The sequence below is a fragment of the Mandrillus leucophaeus genome, unplaced genomic scaffold (genome assembly GCF_000951045.1).
Source record: "Mandrillus leucophaeus isolate KB7577 unplaced genomic scaffold, Mleu.le_1.0 Scaffold357, whole genome shotgun sequence".
Classification (NCBI taxonomy): Eukaryota; Metazoa; Chordata; class Mammalia; order Primates; family Cercopithecidae; genus Mandrillus; species Mandrillus leucophaeus.
Window position 1 is genome coordinate 11,796 of NW_012103776.1, and position 21,831 is coordinate 33,626.

A 21,831-nucleotide genomic window follows, 5' to 3' on the forward strand; every position below is an offset into this window, starting at 1 on the left:
CCCCAGAAAAGTCCATCCCCAATTCCCAAACCCTAGCCCCTGCTCACATACCTGCACATCTCCCCGCTTTCCCTCAGTCTGTGGTGACGGGAGCAGCTGGGAGGAGTGTTCCCGTTTACTGCTGGAACAGCCTTTAGGTCTACATGTCTGATTTCTTCTTGTTTACAAAATAGCAGTTTGGAGACACAAATTGAGACACATGCAATACTGACATATAAAGATATCTCTCAGTCTGGGATCTCTGCATTAAATCCAGTTCATGAAACAGTTGGCGAAGTTGGGGAAGTTCCCAGGCTCTGACATGGATCAGAGAGCAGTCCTGGGAAGCATCATGGAGACAACATAGCATGAGGACCACACAGCTCGTCCAGGTTTTGGCCAGAAAACTCCGCTGCTAGTGTGGAAAACTCTACACTGAACTACACCTCCATTCCCAGTGCAAGGCTATTTTAAACCTTACATATACTTTTGTTTTTATCTAAGTATCTTGTGCAACTATTTTTGAGAGTCAAATATTGCTTTTAAAGCTTATAGTACAAGAAACCTCAGTCCTTTTTATTTTCCTCTTGCCACCCAGAGGCAGCCACTCTCCACCCTTCTGACTGTTTCTTCTAGTCTATTTGCCTCTATAATTTTAAGTAATATAAGTATGTCATAGTATGGTATGTCTAATCAAATTTAGACATCATTAGCTGACTTATTTTTGTAGGTGAGGATTATCACTCATGTCCCTTCTTTTCTGTTTTCCAGTATACCTACCATATATCAACTTCTTAGATAAAATGCTGTATATTTACTTTCTATTCAATTTTATCTTCCATGTTTTAATTATTATGATTAGTTAATAGTGTTTATGGCCAATGTACATAATCCTAAGCTGAACTAAGAGTTCTGATGGAACTTTTTTTTCCCTCAAGTTACTGATAGTCTCACATTTCAACCGCTTGGTTTTCTTGGAATATCTACGATTTTCCACAGCCTTTCATTGCTCCATGAAATGCCTGTCAAATCAATTTACCACATTGTAAAAGCTGTTAGATAATTAACATTTTCACTGCTTGTTTTCCAGTAGCTCTCCGGCTTCCTGCTCTGTTTGTGCTGGTTGCCCTGGAAAGTCTGCTGCTCAGCCCATGCCCTGGGACTTCCTCCACCCTTACCAGGACATTCTTTCCATCTCTGTCTCCTGTGTGCAAGTCCCTTTTTCCTGGATTGCCACGTCTTGAATGTTTCTTAATTTACTTCCTCATTTTGGCAGAGGATGTCCTGCAGTTGTTTTCTGGGAATGGTGAGTAGAGGTGAATTTTTTAAGACCTTGCATGCCTCAAAATGTCCATAATTCCACCTACACACTTGATCAGCAGTCTGGACAGACACAGATTTCTAGGTTCAACTTATAATCCTGCATATTGTGAAGGATTGTTTCTGTTGTCTTCTAGTGTCTAGTATTGCTATAGAAAAGTCAAGTGCCATTGTGATCCTCTATCTTTTGTGTATCACCTGTTTCTTTTACTCTTTAAGTTTTGAAGATCTTCCCTTTTGTCCTGGTATTCTGTAATCACACTATGATATACTTGATGAAGATTTTTTTATTCATTTTGTTGGGCGTTTGGAGAATCTTTTCTAATGCATAGCCAAGTCCTTTCATTATGAGTAATGTTCTTGTATAGTGTCCTTTCCATCATGTTCTCTTTCTGGGACTTTTATTAGTTTTTTTTGTTTTGAGACAGTGTCTTGCTCACCGTAACCTTAAACCCCTGACCTCAAGTGATCCTCCCACCTTAGCCTCCTGAATGGCTAGGCTTACTGACACACCCCACAGTGACCAGCTGATTTTTTTTTTTTTTTTTTTTTGGTAGAAACAGGGATCTCACCATGTTGTCCAGGCTGGTCTTCAACTCTTGGCCTCAAGTGATCCTCCTACCTGGGTCTCCCAAAGTGCTGAGATTATAGGTGTGAGCCACCACGCCAAGCCTATGTAGTTGGTTTTTATACATCTTGGTTTTAACCTCTAACTTTCTTATTTTTATCTCTCTTACTATCTTTTCCTTTGTCTTTTTGTTTTATTTTACTTTCTGGGAAACTGCCTCAGCTTTATTTTTCAAATTTTCTATTTAATTTTTATATCTTCTATCCTTTTTTCTTAATTTCTAAGTTATCTGTTCTATAATTGACCCTTTTATGTGCCTTGTTTAACAGATGAAATATTTTTTCATATTTTTCTCAGAGTATTAATTAGTTTCTTTGATGTTTTCCTCTCTTCCCAGCTAATATACAAGTGAACCAGTGACCTGCAGTTCTGCCCACACAGGGATAATGACCAATCAGATTCTCTCTTTTCAAGATGGTTAACATAACAGATGCCAAGAAAGAGAAGAGGAGCTGACAGCAGAGGGGGAAGATGAAAAGACCCGCAAAGAATGGCCATAAAAGATATGAGTATGTTGAGTGATTAGTGATCGGAAACTACGAGTAATATGGTACAGGTGTTTATAGAAGAACAGCCATTGATCAGGTTGGCTATCAATGAACTCTGGTAAAGAAGGGGTGACCTAGGCCTGAGTCCTAAAGCTTTGTTGGTGATGTCAAAAGTCACAGTCCTTTTGAGGCTTCAAAGGCCTCAGCTGTCTGATTATTTCTGGATCTCCATGAAAAGCCCATGACTCCTGTTTTATTCTCACTGCACACCCCTACCTGTGATGAGCCTGAGACACTCCATGCCTTGTAACCCAGTGGCAATATCATCAGGGTGGGGGCTGGCTGGCTGCTCAGGTGGGCCCCCCAAGCCGAGTCTCAGCGTAAGCACCATGTTTAGGTCTCACCTTTCTGCAATGTTTGAATTTCACCCAAAGCCACAGTTTCAAAAAATGAACATTATTTCACAACTCTAGATCTTCCCAGTTAGAGGACTATTCACACTCAGTAATCAGGACCCCTTCCCACATCAGAACAGGCAGGGGGGTCTGCAGCAAGGCTGATGTTAGGGTGGAGAGTTTGCTGCACTGGGCCAGAGCGTCCTGGCCTCTGCCTGCCCAACAGCAGAGCGCCCTCTCCGGGGATTATTCAGGTCCTGCTGGGAGGAACAAACACCAAGTCACAGTACCTTTCCCTTTCATATATGTTTCTAGGCAACCCCAGCTTTCCATAACCATCAGCTTAGTAGGTCACTGTTCCCAGTGGTCATATCTGTTCTGAAAGATTCCCCATCATCTCGAATAAAGGTAAGCACTTCCTAAGTCCCCTTCAGCAACACATGCACAAACCGCCTCTTAGAGCACGCACCTTCTGCAGAGAGACACGCCCAGAGGGTGAGCTGATTTTCAAATTACAGTAGCTCCCCAGGTACCAGAAGAGCCCAAGTGAGATCTGAGAAAGTGGTTCTAGCTTCTCCATCCACCTGCCCTCCAAGGAGCTGAAGACTTCAGGCTGAGGAGCGCTGGCCGAAACGGCCGGAAGAGGTGACTGAAAGGGAAGCAAGGTGTCCTCTTAGCAGGGAAGCAGACCCGTTAGTAAACCAAAGCCACTCTGGGTGTGAAGAAAGAGCTGCAGACAACAAGAGCATGGGACTCAGCTCCCAGAGTCAGAGATACTGCTCAGCCAGCCCAGGTGCCAGTGCCAGAGCGCAGTAGCTGAGTGCAGACCGAGAGGCCTTGCTTCCAGTCCAAGCGCCCCTCAGCTGGGCTTGGGTTTAGTCAGCAAAGATGGTTCTGCACTTCTCATTACTTTGACCCAGGAAGCCTGGTCCTGAATCTGTAAAGTCTGTAAGTAAAACTACAGTTGACTTTGAACAACACAGGCTTGAACTGTGGGTCCGCTTAACAGACAGATTGTCTTCTGTCTTTGCTGTCCCCGAGACAGCAAGTCCAACCGCTCCTCTTCCTCCTCCTCTTCAGCCTGCTCTGTGAAGATGACAAAGATTAGGACCTCTATGATGATCCACTTCACTTCCACTTGTTCTATAGGAAATAAATGTTCCCTTCCTTATGATTTTCTTAATATTTTCTTTTCTCTAGCTTTCTTTATTGTAAGAATACAGTATATAACACATCGAACATACAAAATGTGTTCATTGACTGTTTGTTATCAGAAAGGCTTCCAGTCAACAGTAGCCTATGAGTAGTTACGTTTCAGGGGAGTCAAAAGTTATATCCGCATTCCTGACTGCAAGTTGGTGGGGCGCGGGGTGTGGTGTCAACACCCCTAACTCCCTCATTGCTCAAGGGTCACCTGTGTGCAGTGTGGAACCTTAATGAAGCCTACTTCAGCCCAGATGCGTGCCTCATCCCAAGCTCCCACTTCTTCCTCCTCCCCACATGGGCCCTCGTCCCACACCACTGTTCAAATCTCATGTCTCAATGGAAAGTCCAGATGAATGCAGCTTCCCAGAGATTCATGGGTTACCCCAAAAAGAAGCTTTTATGTCTTGGGCCCTCAAAAAAATAAGAGTTAATTAAATTGCCCAGTGCTCCTCCAAAGGAGAAGGGCAGTCATCTTGGGGGCTATGCACTGTTTTCCCGCCAGCCCAAATCAGAGATCCTGGCATAGAGCAGACATGGCCTCTGCCTGGCCCGCGGTCTCTGGAGAGTCAGGTACACTCAGGGCTGTCCAGCCCCGCAGGCCCATCCCTCTCCTGAGCTGCTTATGGGGGCTGGAGGTGTTAGTCTAATGGGGCTCCCATTCCTGGAGGGGACCTAGAGGGTAGGTGGCCTGGAGGTGAAGTGGGGAGGAGGGAAGGGTACACAGCCAGAGTGCTGTTGTGGAGCCCAATGAGAGACCTGGATGCAGAGGGCATAGAGGAAAAAGAAGTCTGGAGAGCTGAAAAAGGACGGAGGGTAGCTCTGAGCTGCACTGCATGGAACCAAATTCTGTGTGGTGACTATAAAGCCCTTCCATCTTTAGCGTCCTGTTCCCCTGCTACTCTCTGCCCCACCTTCCCTGCTCCACGCCCCAGGCTCCCCGTCCCCAGGCACTCCAGGGCACGCACTTGATGCTGGCCTCTGCTGAGGCTCCTTCTACCTGCACGGCTCCTGCCCGTAGCTCTGCAAGAGCAAGGTCAGGCTTCCTACATGAGGCTCCAACTTTCGCAGTCTTCAAAACTTGAAAAGAAATTGACTTGCACCTTAGAAAGCGGCAGTGTTTGTCTCTTAGGCTAATGTTTTATGGGAGTAAGCAGATTGGAGCTACAATTATTATGGACTATTATACTCTTGTTTAGGGAGAAAAAATCTGCTAGGGATTAAGCAGAATTGGGTTCAGATCTTTGCTTTTTTTTCTTTGTTTAAAAATTAGTTATTTTTTGTTTGTTTCAGATCTTTGCTTTTAGCTGTTGTTGATTTTAACTCTATGGAGAGACCGAATGGAGTCAGCCCAGCAGGGCATGCTGGGCAAGAGAGGTCTCCCGAGTCCCAAATAAGAATTTCAAGTAATACAAAACGAGGCAGCGAACCCACATGTGGAAGTGTGATACCACTGGCAGAAGCGAATTGAATAGATGTCTCCCTATTGGTAAGGATGTGGTTTTATTGACTTGAAATAAGAAAGCCCGCAAGCAACAACCAGTCATCCGCGGGATACTGCCACAAGGAATAATTGAGCACTCACTCAGACACGGGAAACCACTGCTTCTTTCAGTCTTTCTCCCAGATTCCAACGGTCAGCGTTAAAGCCGTTCACCTTGTTCACCTCCCTGAGAAGACGCTGCAGCTCACTCACCCCAGTGGGCACTGGGAGCCTCTGCTCAGGTGGGAAACAGATGCCCCCTACATGCACATCTGGTGTTTATGAAGCAGATACTGGGGCTTCATAAACACAAGGGGCAGGGAAGTAGCCCCAGGGCATAATGTGGGGCCTCCTGACTGAAAGTAGCTTACAAACCCCTGCCTGTAACAGCCACTTCCTTGACAGTCATTTTGCCACTTAGGAGCCCTCCTCACCACTCTTCTTTTAATTCCTTCAGTCTGTACAGACCGTACCAGAGCAGCTCAGAGGGGAGCAGCTGCAACCATGGGATCTGCTCCAGGCAAGGCCCTATGCTATGCAGTCCCTGGGGGTGAGGATTCCAGAGGAGTCAAATCACTACCTGCGCCTCCAGGGGATGGCCCTGTGTGGTGGAGATGAGCATTCCCACAGGGAAAGTGCAAGTTGCAAGGCTGTTACGGAAACACCAGGGGTTCCATCTAGGTCTTGCTGCTCATCTCACAAAAAGCCAGTCACTGAGATGAGTATTGCCAGGGAATAAGGCTTTATCCAGGTGCCACAGACAGGATGAACAGGAGATCAGTCTCAAATCCATCGTCATTGACTGACTAAAATTAGGGGTTTACATAGCAGGGAAGAAATGTAATTACATGTGGGAAAACGGATTAGGGAGGGGCAAGGAAGAGGAGTTGGCCAACAGGCAGTAGGTGGTCACCTAGGCAATCATGATGGGTGAGGGGTCTGGCCTCTCACTTTCCACATGTGGGGATCTGGTAAATTTCAGTTTCTTGATACTCTCTGGGAGGATTGCTGGTTGGTTTCCTGAGAAAGGAATTCAGATAACACAAATGTAAATTTCTCCTTGGGTTTCAATACTGAGAGGGTCAATTTCTAGGTTTATTCAAGAGAAACCATAAACATCAGTTCTGTGGGACAATTGGGCCCATTTCAAGGCTCTGAGGATAAGGGTTAATGAGGGGACAGAGTCACCTGGAGAAGTTCACTGGGACCTACAAGAAACTGGAGAGGCTTCCTGGCAAAGCTCTATGCCGTCTATTCTCTCTTCTCTCCTTGCAGGAAGATTCCAGTATAGTAGACCCCAGAGGTGAAAAGGCTTTTGTTCAGTAAGTAGAAAACTGAAGGAGGGTGGGAGCCACATGGATTTGAACCAGAGACCACTTGGCCTGCAGGCAAAGGCACTACCTTCATTTACACCCCTCACTTGTTATAACTGTTTCTGATAAGCACCTGTGCGGCCCCATCAGCACCCCGATTTCTTCTTGGTCAGTCCATGGGAACAGCCCCACTGCAAACAACCCATTCCTGCTCTCCTCTTTCCTCTAAACCCCAACCTCCTCCCACCTGGCAGTCCACAGGCCTACAGCTTCTTCTCTCAATGGGAAAGACATCAGCTTGGGAAACCACTTGGAAAGCCAACATTATCCTAGAAAAGCTTTTTAAATGACCCAGCAGGACAAGTCCCTGGATGGCCTTGACCAACCCAGTGCTTCCCTCTTTTCTTGGTTGTAGTTCTCCTAGAGAATGTGCTGGGTGTGTTGTCCTGAGATGAGGAGGAACTGTCCTAAACCTGGACTCTGTTCCCATCACACCTAGGACAGGATGTCCTGCTATGCTTTAGCCCAATGATCCAAATTGCCCTTGGGGTATAAAACTGAGAGCAGAGGGTGTTCAGGGTCCCTCAGCTGCAGGGTGAAGTGGGACACACAGGTGAGACTCCATCTGCCCTGGGCAGCTTCCTGAGCCTTGGGGAACCAGCTCACCCTAAATCCCAGGCTTCTGTTGTCTCTTGCCTGCCTGTAAGGAATAAAGTTGCTTTGCTTAACTTGCTATATGAGTATTCTGTGTCACTGGACTCGAGCAAGTGGTACAAACTACAGATTAATAACTGGTACGTGACGAATCTGCTTCATAAGTGGTTGCTGAATTTTGCAGCCCAGGAGATCATCTGGTGTTTCTGTGATGTGGGAGGATGAAATGAAAGAAAAACGAAACTTCTCACACCTAACAAATCAGAATCTGTATACTTGACCACACTCCCAGGTCATTCTGGTGCTCAGACATGTTTTGGCAACTTTGAATTTAGTCTATACTTGCATGTTACATGCCTGAAAGAAAAGACAAAGACTAATTAAAGGCCTGCCTGAGTTCACACATCCCTTAATAACAAGATCATAGCTAGAACCACATTCCTGGTTTTGGGACTTTCCATTGCCCCAGCCCAAAAGATGACTAAATTCCTTTCCATCTCTTTTCCCTCTACTTCCTTCCCAGGAACCTCCCCTCAACCTGCCATAGGACCTGGGGCAACCTGAAGGTACCAATTGGCATGTGGTACTGAAAAGAGACGCAGGTACTAAAAAGAGACTGAAAAGAGATGCAGGTACTAAAAAGAGACTCTTTCCAGGGGACACCTGGATTTGAACCAGGGACCTCTTGATCTGCAGTCAAATGCTCTACCCCTGAGCTACACCCCCTCAGCTTCTAGGAATCTCTGCTAAATTCCTTTTCACATGTGTTGCAACACACATCTATGCACTGAAATTTACATGGACTCTTAGAAAGTTTTAGAGATATGGACATTTTGCCTCACAGAAAATTAGACCTTTTGGCCCTCTTCTTTCTTATTAATCCCTCCCTACTTGGGCCCCTAGAAGCCTCCTTGGCTCACTTCCATCTCGTCTTAGGACCACTTTGAAGACACCTGCTTAAAGAATCATTGCCAAGAGCAGGGCCACTTGTTTCTTCCTTCATCTCCTCCTTAAAGTCCACTAACTTGAATGTGTCCCCACATCCTTTCTTTTCACCCTCACCCCTAGTGGATGGATCTGGGGGCTCTTCTGCCCATCTCCTCTCTTTTTGTTCTCATCTCAGCTGTTCTTGGTTTTTTGCAGGGTCTTGACTGAATCCAGGAAAGCCCATACTAATAATTTGAATTATTTGAATCCCATGATGGAGCTCAGGAAGCTTCCCCAGCTGTCCCAAAGGGCCTCAGGCCAGAAGCACAACTGAAGCAGCAAGGACCAGAAATGTCTCCTCTGCTGGGCGAAACCCTGCCCGGAGGCACAGCACCACAGGTCCTGCAAAGTGAACCTGGCCCTTGGCCAACATCCTACATTAAGGCCACTTCTGACATTAAAAGGCCATACAGATCTCAAAAATGTGGAGAAAGGACACCCACCCAAAGGGTCAGATGAGATAGTGGCAGTGCCTGTGATAACTGTGTCACGGAGACCAAAGCTCAGAATCCACAGAGGCTCACAAAGGAAAATGCAGTCTCTTTGTGTCTTTCTACAGTGCCAAACAACATTGAGCATAAAAGTTGGGATGCAATAAGTATTTATTGGGGGGAAGTAAAGACAGCAAAACCGGCAAGGATAACTAAGAATAGAGTTAATATAAATTACTTGAGGTAGCACCAGTCAAATGAACTCTGTTGCTATTTTGGTGTTCAGTTCTCCAAACCTGAGCATGCATATTCTTCTGAGCTCAGATTCCATGTTTCTTGCTGGAGAAGATGAGCCAATTCACAGCCACGTGGAGCTCTGTCACTGGCTGCTCTCTCTTGTTGGTCTTCTGGCTCCCCCAGCAATGGTCCTCTCTTACTGAAAAGGGAAAAGGCAAGGAAGGAATTAAAGAAATCCTCATGTTAAAATTCTTCTTGTTAAACAATAAGACTCTTTAAAAAGTCCAAAAATCTACAACCAGCAACCATCATACTTAATGGTGCAACGTTAGAAGCATTCTCTTAAAAACTGGAAACGACAAAGATGCGTGGTAGCTTTGTTTCTATTTAAAACCACCAAAAGCTAGAGGTAGTGCATTTAAGACCAAAAAAGTAGGTTTTTTTCAGTGGAATAGAAGAAACAAAACATACATTATTTCAGTGACACTGTGATTATATAGAAAACACGAAGTAATCTACAGATTATCTGAATTATTAATTTTAATAAATTCAAATAAGTTATACAATAAACATTTTAAATCAAATATATTTCCACACACCAGTAACAAAGTTAGAAATGAAATTTCTTGACAGAGTAACAAAAATACAGGATCCCGAGGAATAAATACAAGTTGTACAAGACCTCTGTTTAGACTATTTTAAAGCTTCATTGAAAGATATTTAAAAGGCACTTAAATAAGTAGAGAAGTATGCTTTGGTTTTGGATAGGACAAAACGATTTTGTAAAGATACTGCTCTCCAAATTTATAGATTTAATGCAATTGCAATCAAAATCCTAATAGTGATTTTTATAGTAATTGACACACTAATGTTAAAAATTATGTGGGAAGGCAGGGCGCGGTGGCTCACGCCTGTAATCCCAGCACTTTGGGAGGCCGAGGCAGGCGGATCACGAGGTCAGAAGATTGAGACCATCCTGGCTAACACAGTGAAACCCTGTCTCTACTAAAAATACAAAAAAATTAGCCAGACATGGTGGTGGGCGCCTGTAGTCCCAGCTACTCAGGAGGCTGAAGCAGGAGAATGGTGTGAACCTGGGAGGCAGAGCTTGCAGCGAGCTGAGATCACTCCACTGCACTCCAGCCTGGGCGACAGAGCGAGACTCTGTCTCAAAAAAATAAAAATAAAAAATTAGCCAGATATGGTGGCATGCCCCTGTAGTCCCAGCTACTCAGGAGGCTGATGCAGGAGGATTGCTTGAGCCTGGGAGGTTGAGGATGTGGTGAGCTATGATCATGCCACTGCACTCCAGCTTGAGTGACAGAGCGAGACCTTGTCTCAAATAAATAAAATGCTTTTCTTGAAAGTAGCCTATTTGACAAAGAAATGGAATCAACATAGGTTCTCATTAATGGTGGATTGGATGAAGGAAATGTGGTACATACACAACATGAAATACTACACAGCCATAAAAAGAATAAAATCTAGTCCTTTGCAGCAACATGGATGCAGCTGGAGGCCATTATCCTAATCAAATTAATACAGAAACTTTTTGACTAAATGTATTTAGAATCTCTGTTAATAAGGGGCATCAACTTTTAAGATTGTTATGTTCTCTTGATCAATTGACCCCTTATCAATATGGAATTACTATCTTCATCTATGGTAATATTTGTTCATCTAAAAACCAATTTTTGTAATGCTATCGTAGATAATCCAGCTTTTGATTACTGTTAACACACTATATATTTTAGTTTATGTTTTTATATTAAAAGTGTATTTCTTTGGGGCAGCATGTAGATGTTTCATTTTTTAAAATCAAATCTGACAATCTCTGTCATTTATATGAGTGTTTAGACCATTTACATTTAATGAGATTTATGACATGGTTAAATTTAAATATATTATCTTTGTACTTTCTATATGTTTCATGTGTTTTTAAATTCCCCTTTTCCTCATTTCTACCTTCTTTTATATTTATTATTTTTAAATGATTTCATGTTACCCCCTTTGTTATCTTATTAGCTACAACTTTTTGTTGTGTTATTTTAGTGTTGTTTTATGGTCTATACTATATACGTTTAAGTTATCTCAGACTATCTTCCAGTGATACGATACCATTGCATGTTTGGGAACTTCATAATGTTCTACTTCAATTTCTCCCCTCCCAAACTTTGTGCTATTGTTATTGTGTATTATACTTTGATATGTGCTACAAATATCACAGTACATTGTTGTTATTTTTGCTTAAACAGTTGGTTATCTTTCAACAGATCTAAAGTTTAAGACAAAGTACATAGATGTACCCACATAGTTACCATTTCTGATGCTCTTTATTTCTTTTTATAGATTCATATTTTCACCTGGTATCTTTTTTTTTTTTTTGAGATGGAGTCTTGCTCTGTCACCCAGGCTAGAGTGCAGTGGCGTAATCTCAGCTCACTGCAACCTCCACCTCCCGGGTTCAAGAGATTCTCCTGGCTCAGCCTCCGGAGTAGCTGGGACTACAGGCACACACCACCATGCCCAGCTAATTTTTGTATTTTTAGTAGAGACAGGGTTTCACCATGTTGGCAAGGATGGTCTTGATCTCCTGACCTCGTGATCTACCCACCTCGGCCTCCCAAAATGCTGAGATTACAGGCGTGAGCCACCATGCCTGGCCTGGTATCATTTTTATTCTGCCTAAAAAACTTCTTTAACGTTTGCCTCACTGTGAGTCTCCTGGTGGTGAATTCTTTCAACTTTGTTATGTCTAACATGCTTTTATTTCACATTTGTTTTGAAGAGGTGTTTCCACTCAGTATAGAATGAGGTTGAGAGTTCTTTTTTTTCAGTATTTTGAAGATATTGGTCTACTGTTTTCTTGCTTGCATTGTTCCCAATAAAATATTTGTCATTATTTTGATTCTTCTGTACATAGCATTTTTCCCCCCTCTGGCTGCTTTTAAGATTTGCTTTATTACTAGTTTTGAGTAATTTGACTATAATGTAATTTGGTTTTATTTTCTTCACGTCTCTTGTGCCCAGGTTTCATTAAGCTTCTCGAATATGTGGGTGTAGAGTTGGTCTAAAATTTGGAATTTGGGGGGCATTTTTTCAGATATTTTTCTGCCCTACACTCCAACTTTCAGAAATTCTTTTCTGCTCACTTAGCTGTATTTTTTCTTTCTTTCTTTTAAAATTCTCTTTTCTCTAGGTATTTCACTTTGAATAGTTCTGTTGCTATGGTTTCAAGCTGATGATTCTTCTACAATGTCTAATCTTTTGTTAATCAAGCAGTGTCTTTTTTACTCACCATTGTAGTTTTCATCTCTTTCATTCACTTTTAGTCTTTGTGACATAATAAAAAAATACATATTTGGTTTCTGCCTCCATTTCCTGGCACACAGCTCCTAAAATCCTTGGGATCTCTGAAGTGATGAGTGTCTGATGAATATGGTAGTAAGAGGACTGATGGCTAGAGGGTCCTGGATAGCCTCAGGATGGGGGATAGTTGCCAGGAGAATCAACTGTGATTAAAGCGTTGGAAATTTTAGCCCCATTCCCTCTACCTCCAGGGAGAGAAGAGGGACTGAAAGGTGAATAGTTTACAACTGATCAATGATTTCACAATGAAGCCTCTTTAAATATACCTGCATAAAACCCCAAAAGGATGGCCTTCAAAGAATTTTCAGATTGCTGAACATGTGAAGGTGCTGGAAAGGTGGCATGCCTGGAGAGGGCACAGAAACCTCATGCCAATTCCCATGTACCTTGCTCCATGTACCTCTTCATCTGGCTGTTCATCCACATCCTTTGTAATGTCCCTTAAAACAAAGTGGTAAGTTTAAGTACTTCCCTAAGTTTTGTGAGCCATTCTAGCAAAAGACCAAATATGAGAAGGAGGTCATAGGAACTCCCAATTTATAGCCAGCCTATCAGAAGTACTGGAAGTTTGCACTCAAAACTGGCAACTGAAGTGAGGTCAGACATATGTGACTAAGTCCTTAACCTGTGGCATCTCATTCTAACTCCATTTAGATAGAGTCAGAATTAGTTGAATTATAGAACACCTAGCTGGTGTTTGTAGAAAACTGGAGAATTACTTTATGGGAAAAACAGCCCCACATTTTTGTGACCAGAAGTGTTTTATGTGGAATGTTGAGAGTATAGTGGAAGAAAATAGTTTGGTTTTTCCCCCTATTATATACTATTTTTTTAAAAGCTTCAGTGAAACTGCTTGGTTTCTACAACAAACTACTAGAGAAAGAGTCGTTTATAAAGAAATTTATTTCTCACAGTTCTGGAGGCTGGGAAGTTCAAGATCAAGTCACCAGCAGATTCCATGTCCAGTGAGGGCCCATTCCCTGGTTCGCAGACAGCCATCTTCTTGCTGTAACCTTACATCACAGAAGGCACGATGGTCCTCTCTCAGGCCTCTTCTATAAGGGCATAAATTCTGTTCAATCACCTCCCAAAATTCCCACCTCCTAATACCATCCATCACCTTTGGGTTTAAAATTTCAACATATGAATTTGAGGGGGATGCAAATATTCAGTCTATACCACTAAAGTTTTTGAACAGATAGAATGCACTTATAATGACTTTAAATGTTCTTCTCTCTAATTCTAACATCTGTGTCACTTCTGGGTCAGTTTCTATTGGTTGACTTTTCCCCTAATTATAGGTGGTGTTTTCCTGCTTCTTTCATACCTAGTAATTTTTGGCTGCAGACATTGTGAATTTTATCTTGTTGGCAGCTGGATATTTTAATACTTGCATAGATATTCTTGAGCTTCGTTCTGGAATTCAATCAAGCTGCTTGAAAACAGGGCAAGGCACGTCTGTATTCTCCACCCAGTTCCCCATGAATCATGAGGTTTTCCAGTCTGGCTGGTGAAAATAGGTACTATTTTCAGTGTGAACACCATGCATTGTTACTACTTATCCTTTCAGATGGTTCTTTCCTTGGCCCTAGAGAGTTTCCTCACGTGCATGTGCTGATCGGTGCCTAGCTGAGCATTTGAGCATGATCCTCTGCAGAGCTCCAGAGTTCTCTATCTCTGGGCATCTCTCTCCTCTCCAGTATTCTCTTTGGCAAACTCTGACTGCCTTTATCTCTCAAGGCTCAGAGCTCCATCTATTTAATTCTTGGAGTCCATAGGGCTTGGGCTGGGTTTCTCTTCTCTGTGCCGTATCCTAGACGCTTTCCCAAGGCAGTCAATTGCAGCATTCATAGGACTTACTTTCCATTGCTCAGGGATCATGGTCCCTTGCTGCTTGATGTCCAATGTCTTGAAACTGTTGTTTCCTATATTTTTCAGTTTTTTGGCTATTTTAGATAGGAGGATAAATCCAGTCAGAATGAGGATAAATTGTCATAATAAGCAAAAGCCCATTTTAAAAATATAGTAATATATTTGGGTCCTACTGCATATCTTCACTTGGAAGCCCCACCACCTTCTCAGAATCAACATGGGCAAAACTAAATGCCCTATCTCCCTGCAGCCATCATCTCCGCCTTCTCCACCTGGAGTCTTTGCCTCAGTCAATGGCACCAGCACCCACACAGCTGTCTAAGTTAAAGCCTGAGAGTCATTTAGATTTTGCTTTCCCTCATTATTCACATCTAGTTTATTAACTAATCTGATCAATTCTAACTCATATACATCTCCCTAATCTTTCTCCTTTTCTCCATGTCAACAATCACTGCCCTAAGACTGTTATCATCTCTCTGGTGGCAGTTTGTACCGTGTACCAGTTGGTATAGCTAAAACTACTTTCCCAGAATTATTTCCTGGTCGAAATTCAGGTTAGAGTTGGACAAAAGAATTTGAGTGACATTTGGGAGGTAGAAGAGAAGCCACAGCCATTACTCTCCGACAGCTCTTGTTGCTAGTTGTCATGACATACAGATACCAGTGGATTCCAGCTCATCCTGCTCTCCCTTACTCTGTGTTCAGCTCTTCCCAATGGCCAGCCATGTCCATTAGCAGTAGCCCCAATGCCACCACCAGATACTTGTCAGAGGACCCACAGAAGTGGTAGCTAAATTTCTTTGGAGTTTTTCTCTAGACACTTTGTAACTCCACTCTAGCAGCTGAATGTGCTTGGATTCTCAGGGCCCCCTGCAATCTCAACTTGTCCACCTTGCCATGCTTTAGGAAGGTTGGATAGTGACTGCTCTTTGATCCTCCATCTTCCCTAACTCATCCTATAATTGTGCATGGTCTTAGTCCTATAACAATTCCTCATTCAATAATACTTAAGTGATTCTGCTTCCCTAATTGAATACTGACTGACATCTCATTGATATTTTTAAACTTTTTCACTGTGAAACATACAAAAAAAGCACAAATAAGTGATCAGCTTTAAGAAGAAGAAGAAATAAATATACCTGTGTAATCTCACATCCAGATCAAGAAATAGAACATTACTCATGGGTAGATGCAAATGAAATGCAAGGAATGTAATAGGGAATGACTCTTCTCTAAGTATACATTTTTATATAGCCTCGACTGTTGAATCATTTTAATATTTTACATTTCCAAAAAATAAAACAAGTATGAGGAGATAAACCTAAAAATAAATATAAATAAAACCAATAAATCTAATGATATATTACATTGATACCATGCCTACAAAGAAAAAAAAAACTCTCGGTGTATATTCTAAGGAAAAAAGTGAGATATTGAAAAAAATAGATATTGAACTTTACTTAGTAAGTTGATTTGGTATAGCTTACAAAACGTGCATGTTGATATTTGGGGGTGCTAGTGTTCCATTTGTGGAAGATAGGAAATATAAACATGGGATGGAGGTGTTGCAATCTTGTTATCTGAGCTCTTGTCTAATGACCAAGAAAATTAAGGACCATGGACACCAAAGGTGAAGCTGGGGCAGAGGTTTAATAAGCAAACTAGGAAAGCTCTTCGCAGTAGAAGGGGGACCTGAGAGGGTTGCCTTTTCTTCAGTTGAATACAGGGGCTTTCATTAAAGAAAAAAAACAAAAAACTTCGCCTATCTGTGCAGCTGTCTGTGTAACTGCCCTCACCTGTGCAGCTGCAGGCATGTCTCAGGCAAGCCTCCTTCCCATGCAAGTTTCCATGGATCCCACTGTGTGCATGCTCATAGAAGAGGAGGAAACTTTTCCCTGGGAGCCCACCAATTACACAAAGAACAAAGGTGTTTCTATGTTAGGCCTTGCTCCCTTATCTGTGCAGCTGCAGCTTGATTTTTCAGGCTGTTTCTCTGTTTAAAAGAATTATACTGAGGACTGGCCTTAACTGTCTGCTTACCTGGGTTTTTTTCCTTTTTCTGTTCTCATTTCCCCACTCAGGACTGGAGACCCCAGCTGCTGTTAGGGAGGTTGGATGATGATCTTTCTAGCTAATTCTAGCTAAATAGTGGCATCGTGTGGGGGACTATAACAGTCAGGGCTCCTCCTGAGGTTAATTTAAGGGTCCCCAGAAGAATGGTGTGGCCATGTGTGGTTCCATTTGCATTACCATTTGAAGTTCAGTGGCCTCTAAGTGAGAAGAAATAGTTTGGGTTATTAAAGGACATGTATCAAAACAAAACAAGGTGGGGGTAAGGACAGCTTAAAAATCCCAAGGCTGTCAACACTCCCCAATAACTGGTGGCTATAGTTATGCCTGTTAAGATTTGGGTGCATGGGACTTGGCTTTGGTTAGGTTCCTTGGTCTTATTCTCCCAAACAAACCTCTGAGTTATGGGCACCCTATCTATTCCCATCACCTGGCAGCATTTGCAGGATAATTGCTCAGAATTAAAATATCGATCCAGATTATTTATATTACCTATCCCTTTTGTTTCTTCTGAGCTGCAGCCATAGATCACTGGTTGGTTTACAGGAATAAGCAAGGTGAATCTATAATGTAGGCAAAAACTTAAAAACAACTGAGATTAGAATTAATTGACAAGTGTATATGTCTTGAAACATAATTTTTCTCTGTCCAGTCCTCATTTTTTTTCTAAAAAAAATCATGATAAGACTTAGTTGTTTGCAAAATAAACTTTAGTTTTATACTTGGCCTGATTATTTGTGTAAAGTGCAGCAAGGATACCAATCCTTCACAGATGCTTTTAAATTGGCCTCGATGGAGCTCTGCTCCACAAAAAATCTAAGATGAGACTTTTTAAACCTGAGCCCACCCATGGGTTTGTACCCTTAAATATCTATGAGTTATCTATGAGTTGGGTAAATTCCTCTCTTCTTGAGGTCCCAAAAATATGGGGCTCCTGGGCCTGTCAGAAAGTGACATTCTTTACTTACCAAAGGTTAGGAACCCTGTACAGGGACTATGTAGACAAGGTATGAGGTTAGTTTTTCCAAGGGGCTTTTATTGACTCTGCAAGTGAAGTTTGATTCCTTAAAGGGAAGCACACCATTCTGGTCAAAGCCTTGGTAAAATGGCCAGTATCTCCAGCTGTGTCCTGTTGCAAAAGAAAATGGATTCTTATTGCACTGATGCAAATAAATACATTGCCATAATTTTGGAATACCCACAAATAGTTTCCAAATTCTGGAGATGCCAGGCAGAGATAACAAACATGCTTCAAATTTTGTTTACAGGAATATACCTTACTCAATCATTAAAGGCTGTAAATAGCTCAAGATAAGTTTTCTTGACTGAAAAACAAAACAAGGATCAGTAACGTTTTAAGCAAAAAGGCTAAAAAGGTTACTTCAGTTTTCTGTTAGTTCAGTCCATTCTGTTAACTCTTGCTTTGCTTAATATTCATGAACATTTCAGCTCATCATGAGTCCTGCACATTTTTACTTTATTCCAATGTTAAAATCTCCACAGTTATCAGATACTTGCATTTGAGAGCACCTGTCAAAGTCCTATAGCTGATTATAACTATCTTTTGAAGAGGATCAAAACAAGACAGCAATTGTCTGTGAAATGATGAAATGTCCAGGTTATTTACAGTTAAGAACATGTTTGGCAAAGAAATTTGGTTATTTCTGTGGTTTTCAATAACTTAACATAAAATCCTTAATTATAATTAGTAGCATATATTTAGACATTATAATTTTTTTTTAAGATGGAGTCTTGCTCTGTCACCCAGGCTGGAGTGCAGTGGTACAATCTCGGCTCACTGCAACCTCCGCCTCCCGGGTTCATGCCATTGTCCTGTCTCAGCCTCCCGAGTAGCTGGGACTACAGGTGCCCACCACCACGCCCAGCTAATTTTGTGTATTTTTAGTAGAGACGGGGTTTCACCATGGTCTTGATCTCCTGACCCTGTGATCCACCCGCTGTGGCCTCCCAAAGTGCTGGGATTACAAGAATGAGCCACCGTGCCCAGCCCAGACATTATAATTTTTAAAATCCCATATAAGGTTGGAATATATATTGATATTATTTACTAAAATATAACCTGAAGAGTACTAAACATCATTTTGATAATCCCGGCTGCACGCGGTGGCTCACACCTGTAATCCCAGCACTTTGGGAGGTTGAGGCAGCCAGATCACCTGAGGTCAGAAGTTCAAGACCAACCTGACCAACATGGAGAAACCCCATCTCTACTAAAAATACAAAATTAGCTGGGAGTGGTGGTGCATGCCTGTAATTCCAGCTACTTGGGAGGCTGAGGCAGGAGAATCGCTTGAACCTAGGAGGCGGAGGTTGCAGTGAGCCAAGATCGCACGATTGCACTCCAGCCTGGGCAACAAGAGTGTCTCAAAAAAAAAAAAAAAAGACAATTCCACATACCCAAACATATCAAATAATCCTGTTTACCTCCCTGTTGGGTGCTCTAGGGGCCCTCTGTAGCATCCAAAAGCTAGGGGTTAGAAAAGACAACCTTGAAACTGAGGTTTGATTTTGGGAAGCCGGTTAAATATGTTAGAGGTTCAAAGCACTTGACATTACAAAATACAATTCCAGATCACTATAAGCTATTTATTTTAGTCAACATGATGACTCTAATCTAAAACAACCCTTTAACTCTAGACAGAAATTTACTTTTCCATGTCTTCTTATAATATTTTACTAAAATACATTTTACTGTTTTTACATACCTTGCATGTAAATCTATTTTCAGTCGTCTCGATTACATGTTATAGTGGTAACTCTTAGCAATTTTTAACTTTAATGTAAAACCTGGTAAGTTGTTTTAATTATAAACTAGGCACACATAAAGTCTGACTCCTTCCAGCATAGTTAAGGGCATGGTAAATTTGATATGTACCCAGGGCTTATCAATTGTGAAGCAGCCAAGTCAAATGGTTCTCAAAGAACAAAGGAGCAGTTTACAACCTTAAAACGTTTAGCAAACCTAGGCCGGGCATGGTAGCTCATGCCTGTAATCCCAGCACTTTGGGAGGCTGAGGCAGGCGGATCATGAGGTCAGGAGATAGAGACCATCCTGGCTAACATGGTGAAACCCTGTCTCTACTAAAAATACAAAAAATTAGCCAGGTGTGGTGGTGGGTGCCTGTAGTCCCAGCTACTCAGGAGGCTGAGGCAGGAGAATGGCATGAACCCGGGAGGCAGAGCTTGTAGTGAGCTGAGATCACACCACTGCACTCCAGCCTTGGTGACAAGCGAGACTCCGTCTCAAAAAAAAACACAACTAGTAAACCTAGTATCTGACCTGCATAATTTAGACCACATATTTACATCTGAGGACATTTGTATTTTACCTATAATGTCTAAGACTAGTCTTATTTCTTAAAGATTAAAGTGACATGAACTAAACGCATTATAGCTTTTATTTGATCTAAGTGCTTATTTTTTAAGCCAATTGATTGGAGCTTTTTAAATATAAACATTACACATATAATACATATGACTACACAGACAGACAGAAGATGCAGCAGTTATAAGGTTTTGTTTGTTTGTTTGTTTATCAATCTCCATATTGGATTACTAGCCTCAGGGTGAAGTCCTTTAAGAGTAGGTCTAGGAAAGCATGCAGTTTCTAGGGCCTAATAAACAGGCATACCTGTTATACAAAAACAGATTTTGAGAGGGATCTATTTACCTCCAATACCTGGTGTTCCATGAGGAAGACAGAGATTTCTCCCAAAATGGAATCCGTGGTGTCTTTTCTATTTTTCCAAGGAGTCCCAGGCCATTAGAAGTTGTCCTAGGGCTTTTTATGCATGCATTAAGAGTGGCAAGACAAAATGGAGAAAAGTAATTTAGTTGACTGAGGAAAAAGTAAAGAAGAAAAGAAAACCTTTCCAGAAAAACAAGATCCAAGAAGAAAAAAACACAAAGTCCTTTTTTTTGACAGAAAGTCTTGCTCTCTCACCTAGGCTTGAGGGCAGTGGTGTGATCTTGACTTAATACAATCCCCCCTCCCAAGTTCAAGTGATTCTCCTGCCTCAGCATTCTGAGTAGCTGGGACTACAGGCACACGCTATTGTGCCCAGCTAATTTTTTTCTTTTTTTGGCATTTTTGGTAGAGACGAGATTTTGTCATGTTGGCCAGGGTAATCTCAAACTCCTGGCCTCAAGCAATCCACCTTCCTTGGCCTCCCAATGTGTTGGGATTACAGGCGTGAGCCACCATCCCCAGTCAAGGCTTTTAAAAATACACTTATAACTTGGATATCCACTTTTTTTTTTTTGAGCAGTGGACAGCATCTCGCTCTGTCTCCCAGGCTGGAGTGCAGTGGTGTGAACTTGGCTTACTGCAAGCTCCACCTCCCGGGTTTATGTCATTCTCCTGCCTCAGCCTCCTGAGTAGCTGGAACTACAGGCTCCCGCCACCACATCTGGCTAATTTTTTGTATTCTTTTTTAGCAAAGACAGAGTTTCACCATGTTAGCCAGGATGGTCTCGTTCTCCTGACCTCATGATCTGCCCGTCTCAGCCTCCCAAGGATATCCACTTTTAATTAAGCTAAGTACTCTTTAAGAACATCCTTTTTTATTAATTAAAACTTTGCTGAGAATACAAACAGTGATCCTTATCGTTCCTTTTACCAGTTTGCACAGGGAGAAAGAAGCCAAAAGTCCATCTGGTTAAAATCAAACAAACAAACAAACAAACAAAACAAAACTTTAACCTTTTGCTGGCATGTCCGGCTTCTGGATTTTTCTGGGGGAGTTTCATAAGTTTGCACCACTACCTGTTCACAGTCATGTTCAGGTTCTCCAGTTTCCTCTGGGAGGAAAGTGGCTGGGTTCAGACCCCTCTAACAGCAAAGCCTGATATTTGGAGAGGCAATTATCTGTTAGTCAGAGACTTCCCTTAGAGGACAGCAGTTCTACCACATTATGTGGGGTATATACACTTATTCCCAATGGTTAACTTGGTGACTTCTGGCACCAGCAAAGCCACCACAGCAACTGCTCAGAAGCAGGCTGGCCATCCTTTAGCCACCAAGTCTAGATCCTTGCCTAGGTAACCTACTTGCTGTTGAGCTGGACCTTGAGCCTGAGTCAAAACTTCCAGGGCCATTCCCTTCCTTTTTGATACATAGAGACTGAATGCCTTCCCTATCGGAAGACTATGGGCTGATGGTTTAACTAAGGTTTGTTTTAACTGGTTAAAGGCTTTTTTAGCCCCAAGTTCCCAAGTCAGGTAGTGAGTCTTAGCTGCTTGAGTTTCTTTTATGAGGTGATATTAAGGGTGAGTTATCTCACCATACCCAGGTATCCATAGTTTGCAAAATCCAGTAATGCCTAAGAATCCCTTCAGTTGTTTAAGAGTTTGGGGTAGGGGAAAAGAGAAAATGGGCCTAA

The 21,831-nt window shown here is 42.2% G+C and overlaps 1 long non-coding RNA gene across 1 annotated transcript; it reads left to right on the forward strand.

Moving 5' to 3' along the window:
* Positions 1 to 1,764: 1,764 nt before the first annotated feature.
* On the forward strand, positions 1,765 to 7,537 carry LOC105546358. Its single transcript, XR_001007081.1, has 3 exons — positions 1,765 to 2,512; positions 3,126 to 3,218; positions 5,321 to 7,537. It is a non-coding gene; the product is annotated as an uncharacterized LOC105546358 (long non-coding RNA).
* Positions 7,538 to 21,831: the final 14,294 nt, after the last annotated feature.